At 50.1% G+C, this 12645-nt stretch overlaps 1 protein-coding gene across 1 annotated transcript in view; it reads right to left on the reverse strand.

The window, feature by feature from the left end:
- LOC126544123 (growth arrest-specific protein 2-like) overlaps positions 1-11576 on the reverse strand; it is a 266338-nt gene extending 254762 nt beyond the window's left edge. The window contains exon 1 of the mRNA XM_050191346.3: positions 11138-11576. The gene's annotated coding sequence lies outside the window, so the exon portion shown is untranslated. The remainder of the gene's footprint in view (positions 1-11137) is intronic.
- Between the last annotated feature and the right edge of the window lie 1069 nt (positions 11577-12645).

The following is a 12645-nucleotide window of genomic DNA, read 5'->3' on the forward strand; positions in this document are numbered from 1 at the left end:
TTGTTGGCTTATGATATGACAGATTGTTGCATAAGCAACTCTCCGGATGCGACAGGTCAAAGTGCGTTCAAACATGGAATAGAATAATATATATATATATATATATATATATATATATATATATATATATATATATATATATAATCTGCTTTAGTAGATTACCCTTCTACAATACGAAAAAAATGTGCTGCTACCATAAGACGAGGCTTGTTGGGTCAGAAAATGCAAAAAAAAAAAAAAATACGGGTGCCGACGCTGCGCGTAACATCTCGCACCAGCTGGCCGTTCCTTTATGTTCCAGTGATCAATCAATTACCGCATACTAATGAAAATGAGTGTTTTGAAGGAATAAGTATTTTATCAGTCTAAACTAAGTGCTTCTCGATAAGGATTCCTTTATAGGCCTAACAGAGGGAGCATACAAGGAGGGAATCACCCAACTCTCTCTCCGCGCGAAACAAGGAGCACTCAGGCAGCCTGGCCGAGACGCTGTGCCAAGGCGTCCCCAACGGGCCCGCCAGCTCAGATTTACGCTCTTCGCAGCACCTCATTGTGAGTGGGTAATGGATCGACGCAGATTGCCTCCATCGACTCCCACACGATGCGGCCGAGCGGCAGCAACAGCAGGCGCCGCACAGCAGCTGCCGCCTTTCGACGCTGCGTCCGCTACAGCGCAGGCTCACCGCCGACGCCAAGAAACACTGCCGCGCAGTGCAAGTCACGTTTCCAGCACCGGAAATACAAGATCAACGAACCAACTCGCTAGAGCGTCCCCTCCGCGTGCGAAGAGTGAGCAGCGTAAGGCGGCATGTCAGCGTAGCGAGAAAAGCGATTCAGGAATGTGATACTCCGTATAGTGCTAACGATGCGGAGGCGAGGTCGTACAGGGGTACGGCGAGCGCAGTGCGTGGACGCGAAAGTTGCCCGTGGCTGCAAATTAGGTTAAACCGAAGATACGGTTGCGTAGTCGATTCACTCTCGACCGCAGCACGAACCGAAAGAGGCGCACAAAAGCCGCTCTCAAAAAAATGCAGCGATAGCATTCTAAGGGTTGCTTCTCTAGGAAATGTGTCTGTCCGTCTGTAACGCGAGACACGATGCGCTCCATAGATATACATGGGGTCCTATGTCAGAATGTCTGATGTACGTATGACTACTGAGATGTACGATTACGACTAATATGTATACATATATATACAGTTTTTTAACGGTCAGCTCAAATTACCGTCTTTTCTCAGCCTAATTTTTAGTGCTAAGAGTTATTTTCAGCGTTCTATACCTCGTCGTTTGTATAGCCATTCTCTGTGTGGTAGGTGGCCACGGTTCGGCAGACAACGCGTCCATTTCCGGAGGATGACACACATCGCCGCGTCGCCGGTGATTGGAAAAGGACCGCATGCCAAGTGCTGACGTCACAAAGACAAATCACTAGCCGGTTCCACAAAGCCTTCGCTCACGCAATATGCATGAGTGTGCATTTCGTGGCGAGGATTCAGGCATGACATGATTTCGCGAAACTAAGGCGCACGACTAAGACGCTTATATTATTTCCACACACTGAGGGTATCCGCAGCACGTTTAGCTATAGCAGATATGTGTACGTTACCATTAATTCGCATAACACCGCGTTCGTTTATCAGTTGCTTCAAGCAATCTGCACACTCCATAAGTTGAGGCTCATTTTTCACGTCCTAGACTTCTTTAACGTGGTGACCGGCGCACAGACAATAAAACGCGTGGATGAACCACACATGCAAAAAATACAGTACAAAGGCTGTTTCATTTAACTCTTATTGTTTTATTCCGCTCGTGTAATTTTTGCTGGTACGCAACGATGTTTAATCAAGGTTTACCAACTACAGGCCCACTTCAAGCCATTCTATCTACGTCGGCATTGCATCTAGTACGCTGTGAGGCCGTGAAAACTGCGTCGATTAATCAACGCAGTCGTTACAGAACAAAACTAGATCTCTTCTAACAGCGCATGTCAGTACACAAGTGTGGGTTGTTCAACATAAGCGTGAAGCCGCAAAATAACGTGACTGCAAAGCACCTCGAACTGCTGCAAACGCTCATTCGGCAGGAGCTGCGGTAGCATATATGACAAACACCGTCACCACAGCCTTCGAGGCGTCACGAACCCGAATACTGGGACAAGCACGTCGCGCGATACCATCACGCCGACAGAAATTTCCTCCGGAACGGCCGACCTCGAGACGCTAACCAATGAAAAGAGGTATGCAAATAAACGAGCGTGCGCATTTTTTTTGCTTGGTGTCCAGAAAGCATTCGCCGGTCAAAACCTCTGGAACTGAAAAGGCTTCTGCGGCATACATACTACAGAGACGAAAAAAACAACCAAAATGAGCGGTCAAGCAGGCCAAAGCGGAAACCGGTATCCGTATCCGTCAATCCTAGATAAACTGAGAAAGCAACCGGTGGACGGGGTGGGCAATCACTTTCGGGGCGGCGATACATAAAAAAAAAAAAAACCTTATCGTGGCCCACTATCGCACCACTTTCGTAGGTTCCGGCCGCGGCCACGGATGCAAATTTGGGGCGCGCCGGACAAAACCAGCGGGATACCGCGATCCTCCTTCCCTCAAAACACCGGGCCACACGACTCCCCACGGAGACGGCTCGAGCAGTCGCGCAGAAACGGCGAAAAAGAAAGCTGGCAAAACGCACCAAACGAGGAGGAGAAGTGGTCGGAACGAAAAACCGGCTCGGCCTCCATCTCCGAGACAGCGGAGATAAAATACTGCCAGCAGGAAGACGATTAGCACTTTATCAAGCGCCTAACCAGGCCCCGCTGAAAGCGTCTGCGTCCATGGAAATGGATCAATGAAACGGGTTACGGGAATAATCGGCTCTTCGTCGCGCACTTTCGCGCCGGCCACATTAGCGCCGACAGAGACGCCGTGCAAGTGGCCGCTGCGTCTGCGATGGCTCGCGGGAACCTAGTTACGGTGCAATTTACCTCTTTAATGAACACCGCCGAGAGGTATACGACACACGAGGAGTCGCCCATCCTTTAGGGCGCAGATGGCGGAGGCAAGGCCCGCGCGCAGAGCCGTATGCGCGAGCAGCCATTGAAAGCGCGTTTGAAAAGGCCCGACTCCGCAGCGCCCGGCTGCTTAACAAAACGACGCCGGCGATAAACCGAGTGGCCAAAAAAGCGAGAGTCTACGACGACTTCCTGCTTGGCGTACGAGAGCCGACACACAGAAAGCCACACCATAGAGCGCGCGTACACACACACAAGGCAACGGCTTTCTTCGCGGTTTTTGCCCAACAACAAGAGACAGCCTTTCTTCTCCGACGCAAAGGCGACACACACACACCTCGGCGAGAGGCGAGTTTCACCCACAAGCACCACCACCGGTGGCGGGGTTAGCTAACCACGCGGCGCTGTGCGCGATCGCACGCTCCAGATACGCGACGACGTCGTCGGACAGGCTCGCGGTTCGAGCAAGACCCGCCGTAGCCGGCGCCGCGAACAACGGAACCTCCGGAGGCGAAACGTACGGAGCGGAGAAGTTCGCCGAGCAGTGGTAACGCAAGCAAAATAGGCTTTGATTCGGATATCATAATGGCTCCGACGTCCATTATTGGCTTCGGCGTCCCTGCCTTTGAAGCTTTCGAATAGCTCCGCATCACAATGTAACGATGTTACGAAGGACGCTAAACTCCTTAAAACTTAAAAGTCGCTTCTGCGTCACTTAAAACCAACCCATGCAACTACCGATCGCCTTAGACTAGAGCATACGCCAGAGCTATACCAGTGTAACTATGTATTAGCATGCTCGAAACCATCCAGAATCGTAAGGTTAGATTTGCTTGCTCCGATTATTCTTATCTCATCAGTTCCCGGCTTATCTTAAGTTCACGGCTAATGTAAAACCGACTGGCCTCAGAAAATCGATCGAATCAAGCACCTCTGTTTTGATCGTGCATCCGCGATATAATTTTTTTTTCCCCGTCCACTTTCACAGCACAGACCCGACATGGCGCCGTATTCTGGTAAGAAAGTAGCACTTATAACGGCTTCTAAGACCGTGCAACCCGTTCTCCGCACCTGCTGCCGTCATATCAGACTCGTAAAAACTTGCCGTCTGCCGCAACTTTACAACCGCACAACTCGGAACGGCTGCGATCGTGCGACGCGGCAGCCACATCGCATGCGCCGCCGACGGTTTCGCGGCGCGGTGTCTGCGCGTCGACGTCACCCCGGGTAATGTCCAGTATATGGCCCAATGAGAAAGGGCGCACCAATTTAGTATTCAATCTTACAAAACTTCGAGAATTCATAGACCTTTTAAAGAACTTGGAGGGCTGATATGACACGTCAGATGGACATCAAAATGGTGAAAAAATCATCGCGGAGGCCTTTCTGTCTACAGTATAAATATTACGGGTGTTTGAATAGCGAAATTTCCGAATCGAGCTGAGCTGCGTTGATGGAGTCGAACTTCCTTTTTTTTTTCTGAAAAACTGTAAAAGGCCTGGACCACACGCGCGCGCCGTCCTCTGCTCTCGCCGTACAGAACAAAAAATCAACTTATTTCTGGACAAACCACATCGAAAATTAAAAGTTTTTCCCGACCCCCCCTCCGCCGACGCGTTTCGCGAAGGGAGGAGCGCGATTGGCGCTGCAAATCTGCACCAGCCAGGTATCGGCGTACGCGCCTCGCAGTTTGAGGTAGGCGAGGACAAGTGTGTACGCTTCTAGAAGGCCTCCACATTAACTCGCGAACAAAAGTGAGGAGGGGGGGGGGGGGGGGGGGGGGGCTCTGCAAATTGCTGGAATCTCTTCATCCACAAAGGCTACCGGGTATGAATAACCCAACCTGCCGTCCAGCTGGCACTGCAGGATTTGGCAGTCGCGCACTCGGAAATATATCGAGCCACACTCGGGGTCGCACGGCAAACCGTAGCAAATGCCCCGAATTCTACACTCTCAAGCTGACTCACCCATCTACAATATTTGGCAAATGTATGTATGCATGCAATGTCGTTCGCACCTGGACGCCAAATCGGCAGAGCATCTTTTAACGAGGAAACAGCACGCCCCAAGAAACCCACGTAGCGTTGCCTTCATAAACACCCACACAAACAAGCACGCATATGCAAACAAACACGCGCGCTTGCGACAGTAAAATGAGATAGATGAGTGTGATAGCACGCCGCACGGTGTTTGCTACTGCTCTATTAATAAAGCGCTTTATCCAGATCGAGCCAACTAATTTGTGTACGTACTGATTGAAGGCTCATTCACACCGGTGACTTTGAGCGACAGATGTGGTCGCAAATGGTCGCTTTTCTCAAAAAGCGACCATTTTGGCTCAGTCGCTCGCTGTACGATTTTTCAGTCGCGCGATCAGAGTCCCAAAACTGCCGAATCAATCAGATGAGCAGGAACAGGACGTCGGTATACGCCGATACTTATTTCACGCGGTGATGCAATCCGGAGCAGACGGCGTCTGGCCGCGGTCGCACTTGCACGAATGAGCATCGGTCGCCAGTCGCAAATGGTCACCCGACCTCCTCAAGTCGCCGGTGTGAACAAGTTTCAAGAGCGGCGCATTCGTACTGAACCACTGGAAATTCCTGATCTGATGTTGGCTTCTCCGTGCGCTCACTCAAAAAATGGTGCGTCTGCGCAACCACCGCAGCTCTTCTGCAGCAGAAACATTACTTCAACAGACCTCACCTGCATCGGTCTGCCTAGACTACAATAAGTGGTGTCTCTTGTACTCGAACAGAAACGAATGTTCGACAGTTTCGAATAGTGAATTTTCCAATAGAAAACGAATAGAATGGCAAGGACTGTTCGATGCGTATTCAAAATTTCTAACATTCTTCACGCGCCTACCGAATAGCGAATAGTGCGGGTATTGTGAATATAGGCATTCTCTTTTGACAGCAGACGGTACAGTAAATGCTGCTGAAATTCGTCCCATGCCGTTTTCGGCGCAGGCGGGTAATCACTACACGATCGGTAACAGTTTCCGCGGAGACCGATCGTTAAATCGACGGTCAGAGAGAAAGATGGCGGCTTGAGAAAGGCGGTCGCGCATCCTTTCGGGACAGTGCGTATATTTGGGGGCGTGATGCCGATATGCGCTCCGTGGCATTCCAGTGTCCGTTTTCTAGGTCAAATTAGCAGCGTCAGCTTGTAACCGTAGGAACGGCTTTGAATGCTTCGCCCGACGGGCTTTCGGAGTCTCAAGTTCAGTTTGATATCGGCTCACGAATATTTCGGTTGAATAAATAAATATAATAAAATCACCGGTCTAGATAATGCCTCGAATATTATTTTTTTTAAATACTACTGCTCTGGTAAAATCAATTCTGAACAAGTCAGTTACGTCTTCTGCGGTATATTTCCAGAAATTTCGAGCACACTTTACAAAACCCCATTTACGCGTGCTCGTTTCGATACAATTGCCAGTGCTGGATAGGCGTCATTTTAATATCGCGCATAAAGCGGTGGACCTACAGGCATCCGCGTTTGTGTGATGTTTGCCTGCGCCCCAGTGAAGCCCAACAGTTCGCAATCACCGTGTGTTTGCGAATTGTCAGCAACTCGCGCTTTCCGCGCCCCGCGCTCATTCACTCGAACCGAGAAGTTCGGCACGCCGAAGGAAATGGACGACGACGCTGACGGAGTTACAATCGCCGGCGTGGGACCGAGGTCACGCTCGTCGGGCTCTCCCCCCCTGCACTTCGCTGGAGCTCGGGTTCGAGCGAAGGAAAAGCGAGCCGGCAGCCCGTTTTTCTTTGCGCCTTCGCGAGGAGCGCCGTCATGCCGGGACTCCAGTTTCTGGTCTCCAGGGGGCGCAGTAACACTGCACTTCTGTCGCCAAGGCTCGGCTTCAAATGTGGTGGAAATCGGCCAGCCAGTGACAGCTGCCCTCTTTCCTCCCTTTCTCCTCGATCCCTATGGATCCCTATCTATTTCTGTCTTCAAACTTTTCGGCCAGGACACAGTGAGTGTGACCACCCGTTTCGAAGGGGAGGGCCACTACGATCATCATCATCATGGGCTCAGCGAGAGCAGGGGGAAAGTAAATATGCCCGCAATAAAGATTAGTAAGAGGCGATTGGAAGATTGGCGGACGAAAAGTAGGGAAACGACAAGCATCAGAGGCGTACAAAAACAAAGTTGGCGATTGGGGTTCGGAAACTTTGGTTACGGGAATTCGTCTCGGGTTTGTTTCTTTTTTCTTTTCTTTTTTTTAAAACATAGGTAGGATATTAGGCAGTATAATAGCAAGAGCTTGGTGACACAACCCATCGCGCCGTTCCAAAGGGGAGACTCATAACATCCATCCAGCACCAGACGACCACGCGCTGTCTCTGCCTGCCCCGAAGATGGAGGCGCACGATCGCAACACGATTATGCTCAAATACAAACACCAAACAACCGAACACGGTGACGTCAGCTGGGTGTCGTCGCGGGCGCTGCGGGGCCCAACTCGTGCACACGGGCTTTTCTCTGCCACCTCTGTAAGCTGTCGCTCTAAGCTACGAGGATGCGGGGCTAGTCGAACTGCTGCAATCGCATATTTTAGTGCCAAGCTCTCTTTGACGGCCATTTGTCGAACGCGGGCAAATTTGACGTCACGTTGAGCGAGCGCGTTTTGACGTTAAGTCATTCTCGGCCCGTCAGACGTGCCAGCGCCTTCCTTCGGCTCATTATTGCGGCGTTAAAAATTTTGGAGCCCGCATAGCAGCGCTTAACAACGGTAAATTATTAACACGATGCTCGGCTGTCACTAATTCTGAGACCCCTTTTGTGCGCGTCTGAGCGATTTCATATGTTTAATAGAATGAAAGTCCGCGGTTCTACATGAAAAACCACGATTTGATTATGAGGCACGCCGTACTGGGCCACTCCGGATAAATTTCGACCACGTGTGGTTCTTTATTCGTGCACCCAACGGACGGTACACGGGTGTTCTTGCATTTCGCCCTCATCGAAATGCGGCCGCCACAGCACGTCGTCCACAGACACCATCGTAGCGTCCGTGTTTACATTTACAGCATTTGTACCTCACCTGCCAACGTTGCTATTGACAGGGAACTATGGGGCGGGATAACATAAGACTATACAATATTTTTTTTTTCTAATTCCAATTGCGCCAGTAGCCCTTCGAGACAGGCAAAAATGGCACAGGTCTTGCCCATATGTGGACGAGGCCCGAGAAATTTTTACCTATCCCGACGGCCTGACGGCGGATTCGGAATCAAAACAGATTGGAATAGTTTTACGTTATCCCGGCCCCCATGGCAGTACAACCTTACTACCAATACGGCTGCGTTCTTATTACCCTCACAAACCGAATAAGATATATCGCCTGTTCTATGTGACGAGCTCATGCTGCCGTTTTACTGCAACCCGTCATAGTTGAGTAGAACCGTCCTGGCTCTACTCAACCGAGGCACAGACAGCAATCAAAGCAATACACACAAACAAGAAGCAAAAGTCGTACATCACTCCGGATTCTGAACCACAGGAGCACGATGTCACCCCATACTCCGTTTTTTTTTTTTTGCTTTGTCATCTTTCCTTTTTGCCCGCACGCTGTTGAAGTACGACAAAAGAAATAGGCAAAAACTTTGATTCACCCTTATATATTTTTACGCTATAACGTGCCTTGACACGATGAACAAGCAAGTCCACAACGCAACCCTGGTGGGCACGTCAACAAAAATAGTCAAATGCGACCCATTTCGCCGTTTATCCAGGCACACGATACATCCAAAAACAAAAGCACTCCATGGCCTATTTGCCTCAACACGAGCCGCCGGTCATGATAGTTCTCGAAAGGTCAAGAGCGCAATCCGAGACCCACTGCAGGTCACTTCGAAAACCACCACGAAGCCAGCACGTGTCAAATTTTCCGTAAAACATGCCACTGTTATTTTTATTTTTTTTTACGCGTCGGTCAACATTACCGACGTTGTCACGGCCTTCCATTCACGGAAGGTTCGTCGTGCCAGACGAACCTTCCGAATCTTCCAGACGAATCTGGCGGTCGAAATCAAACACACGCGCCGCAGACTGACTGCCGCTGAGACAGATGGTATGGGCATCGCTAAACCTCGATCGAGCGTTTTGGAGCGCCCTAAGTTCGCCCGGTACACTAGAAGACGAAGCCAAGCAGTAAATCACGCGGTTAGGACGCGCCCATTTCTTTCTTTGTCGGCCGCCGCTCCGTATAGTGGTACGGGCAGCCAAGCTTTCCGCTCCGTAGATTTTGTTGAAAAATAAACAAAAATTTTATAAGAAAAAGAAAAGCGAGAAGCGCAGACACCTCGCGCCAAAGCAACCAGAAGCGAAAGAACCGACACGAGCCAAAGAAGAAAAAGAATTCACGCGAGGTTGGCACCATGAAAACACACCCTTCGCCATAGCCGTCGCCAGCGGGGGCAACAAAACGCCAAGAAACCGGGTGGGGGGAAAATAGCACCGAAATTCGCAGCTCCGTGCTGCAACTACATAAGCGGAAGGCACGCCGAGCAAGACGCCGGTGAATCGAGATAGAAAAGAAAAAAAAAAGGAAGAAAACGGAGATCGCATCGGGCATCCAGAAGCGAGAGAGGAAATGTAGGTCAGAAGCCCGCTTTTACGCACCGGGATACCCAGTCGATGAGAGGCCGTCTCCAAGCGACGGAAGCTCCATAGCGCGCGCTCCTCCTATTCTCGCCGGCATCGCGAGATGCAAACGGATAATACCAGCGCATCATTCCTCTGATTCGATTTCGCCGTTTTAACGAGATGAGAAGCATCGAAGCCGCGGGGTTTCACCTAATCCCGCCTGCTGAACACGCAGCGGACCACTCAGGCACGCGCAAGACTCATCGGGGAGGGGGGACACCGAGAAATCTAAGAGGCCATTTTCGGCTCGCAAATGCGAGCAGACGACGCCGTAAGATATGGCGCCTGCAAAGCGTTATCAGGTGCGCGGAGTGAGCGATACCGATAAGAAACTATACATATCGGCTCCTCAATCATTTTCACGGCGACCATCGCTGCCGAAAAAGAGGCGGGCCAAGTGGACATACGACAATAATTATTTCATTATCACAGCATCCGCTTGGTCGAGTGTTCTGCAGATGCTTTTAGCATAGCTAGTCAAATGCTACGGCAGTCACGAAAGCTAATACACACGCGACTGGTGCTACTATTCAATAAACCATGCTTTCGTTACTTAGAAACGGTCTGTCGCGCTCTAGGGTATCTAAGGCGAATACGGCTAGTCACCAATATGGCACAAAGCAAATTGGTAGTGGTTACGTTGATTCCATAAGTATCGTCGTCAGATCTAGTGATAGCAGCGGCTAGTTATTCTTGCGAAAACTGACTGAAATTTGAATGAACGTATGCGCAGCAGCAACTAATTATTCCATTACTTAGGGCAGAAGGTTATACACAGATAATTGAACACGTTATAGTTCAGAGGAAAAGGCGCAATAATTGCACCTTTCAGAGAACAACAACTCCAGCTGACGCGCGTTAACAGCGCAGATTACTCACTAAACCGATTTCTGGAGCAAAAAGAACGCGCCGGGAGGCTTCAAGTAACACAGTCACTACAACTTTTTAAGAGGAGCGCTACACAGCTGTCGCCCAGGGCCGGAAACCGCCACAAAACCTCACATACAGACTCGTACTGCTGTGTCTGCAAAATAACGTGGCGGTACTGGCAGTCACGACGCCCAGCTGGCAAAGCAAAGGATATATATCTATACGGATATATATATCTATACGGCGTCTTCGAGCCAATTTGCAGCTGGCGTTTCTGGAAAGGACGTCCACAGCGCGGTTTCACATCGTGGGAATATAAACAACCCGACCGCAGACTTCCATTCACAAAGCGTAACGTCGTCAGGCGCTGTCACGAACTCGCCGCGCGCGCAAGCTGAAACGTGCTCGCTCGTGTTTTGTCCCCACGTGAGTCGTAAAACTGGCATAAAAAAAAAACGTACGCGCACCTTCTCGGCTGTCAAACGCCGCGCGCCGTGCCAACAACTCCTCTGTTTCTCACGAAACATCTCCCGACCCTAAATTTCAAAGTGGTCGTAGCATCGAGTCGAAGTGAAGTGCGCCGTAAGTGTCGGCCCTTACCTGGTTGCTAGAATCCAGTGGGTGACGCCGTCTTCCGTGCTCGCGCACCACGCAAGGCGTGCATTGTTCGCCTCGCCCGCAGAGATGCTGGGAGCGAAGCAAGGCGAGAGACCGAACGCCGTCTGTCAGCGGGCGAGGGACGGATCACGGGCACTGAGCGAAACACAAGGGCCACACGACACCACGGCGGCTGCAGAGAGACACACGAGACCGCCGGAACACAGACTGGACGAGCCGAAACGACAGCAGCACACACGGACGGAGACAACGCCGTTCCCTTCCTCGGACGCACGCGGTGCTACACACAACAGAGACCGGCGGCGACGCGCGAACGCCGGCACAGCTCCAACACAACGAAGACGACGACGGCCACACGAGAAATTTTCGAAGCTCTCCGCCCTCCCGCCTCGTTGTAGGCCATGCTCTGCGGAACAATGCGTCAGCACTCGGCGTGGGCGTGGTGCTGCCATCTAGTGTGGAGGAGCTACACAACACCGGGCGGTAACAGGATTAGCTTCCTATCCACTCACACAGGCGGCGCAGCTATAGCAGAGGGCTACGTTGCGTGATTTTGCCCTTTCATCTCTTGAACTGTAGTTAATGCTAGAGAGGGAGAAAGTCGAGCATACTTTGATACAGTCCAAAAAAAGTTGAGTAAGCAAACATTTTCCAGAAAGCTTTACCCTCGGAGATACTGAAGATTCTTCTATTGAAATGTCTGAAAAACGCAGTAATGCTCTAATGCGGCGAAGGGAACTTGTTTGAATAATATTTGTTACGTTAGAGAAAGCAGGATAAATTGTCCCGACAGTAGAGATGAAAATTGTGATTTCTAGGCTCGAATATTCCACAAAAATTGCTAGAATCCACTAAGTTAAAAAAGAAAATTGAAGTGTAAACTTTACAAATCTGTAACGCTACACCATAGACAGGCATCGTACTTGTGGCAAGTGCATATGTTAGCTGGTGCTGGGCATATCGAAGATACTTGTATCTTAGATACACTTTGGGTATCTTCTATCTGTATCATCATACGTCTGATAAGACGTATGATGATACAGATAGAAGATATCTGTCTTATCGTATGATGGCATATACGATAGACGATATATATGTATGATGATAAGATAATCAGTATCTGTATTTTCGATTCATGAAAGAACGTACCATGTATCTTAACATACAGGATACTGCTGTCGCAACAACATCCTGTGAAACTATAAACGTTGGCTGAACTCCGCTCCTCAAGCTTATACTGCTGCTACTAAGCCACCTGAATAAAACTAAAGGCATCGAGATTCTTTTATCTCTCGGTTAGATCCCTCCAGCTAGGGCAGGCGATGAGCTCTGCGCGTCCCTATTTTGGGAGCAGAGCCACGTGGTGACACTCGCGCCGTCTCTGCAGAAACAAACATGATCATCTGAGCGCAGCCAACCTTTTCTTCACATTTGGCTTTTAGCTGCGTTGGTGCATGACACTTGCTCGTAGGCACCGTACTTTGTTGCGT

Source organism: Dermacentor andersoni, chromosome 10 (genome assembly GCF_023375885.2).
Source record: "Dermacentor andersoni chromosome 10, qqDerAnde1_hic_scaffold, whole genome shotgun sequence".
In the NCBI taxonomy this organism is placed as follows: Eukaryota; Metazoa; Arthropoda; class Arachnida; order Ixodida; family Ixodidae; genus Dermacentor; species Dermacentor andersoni.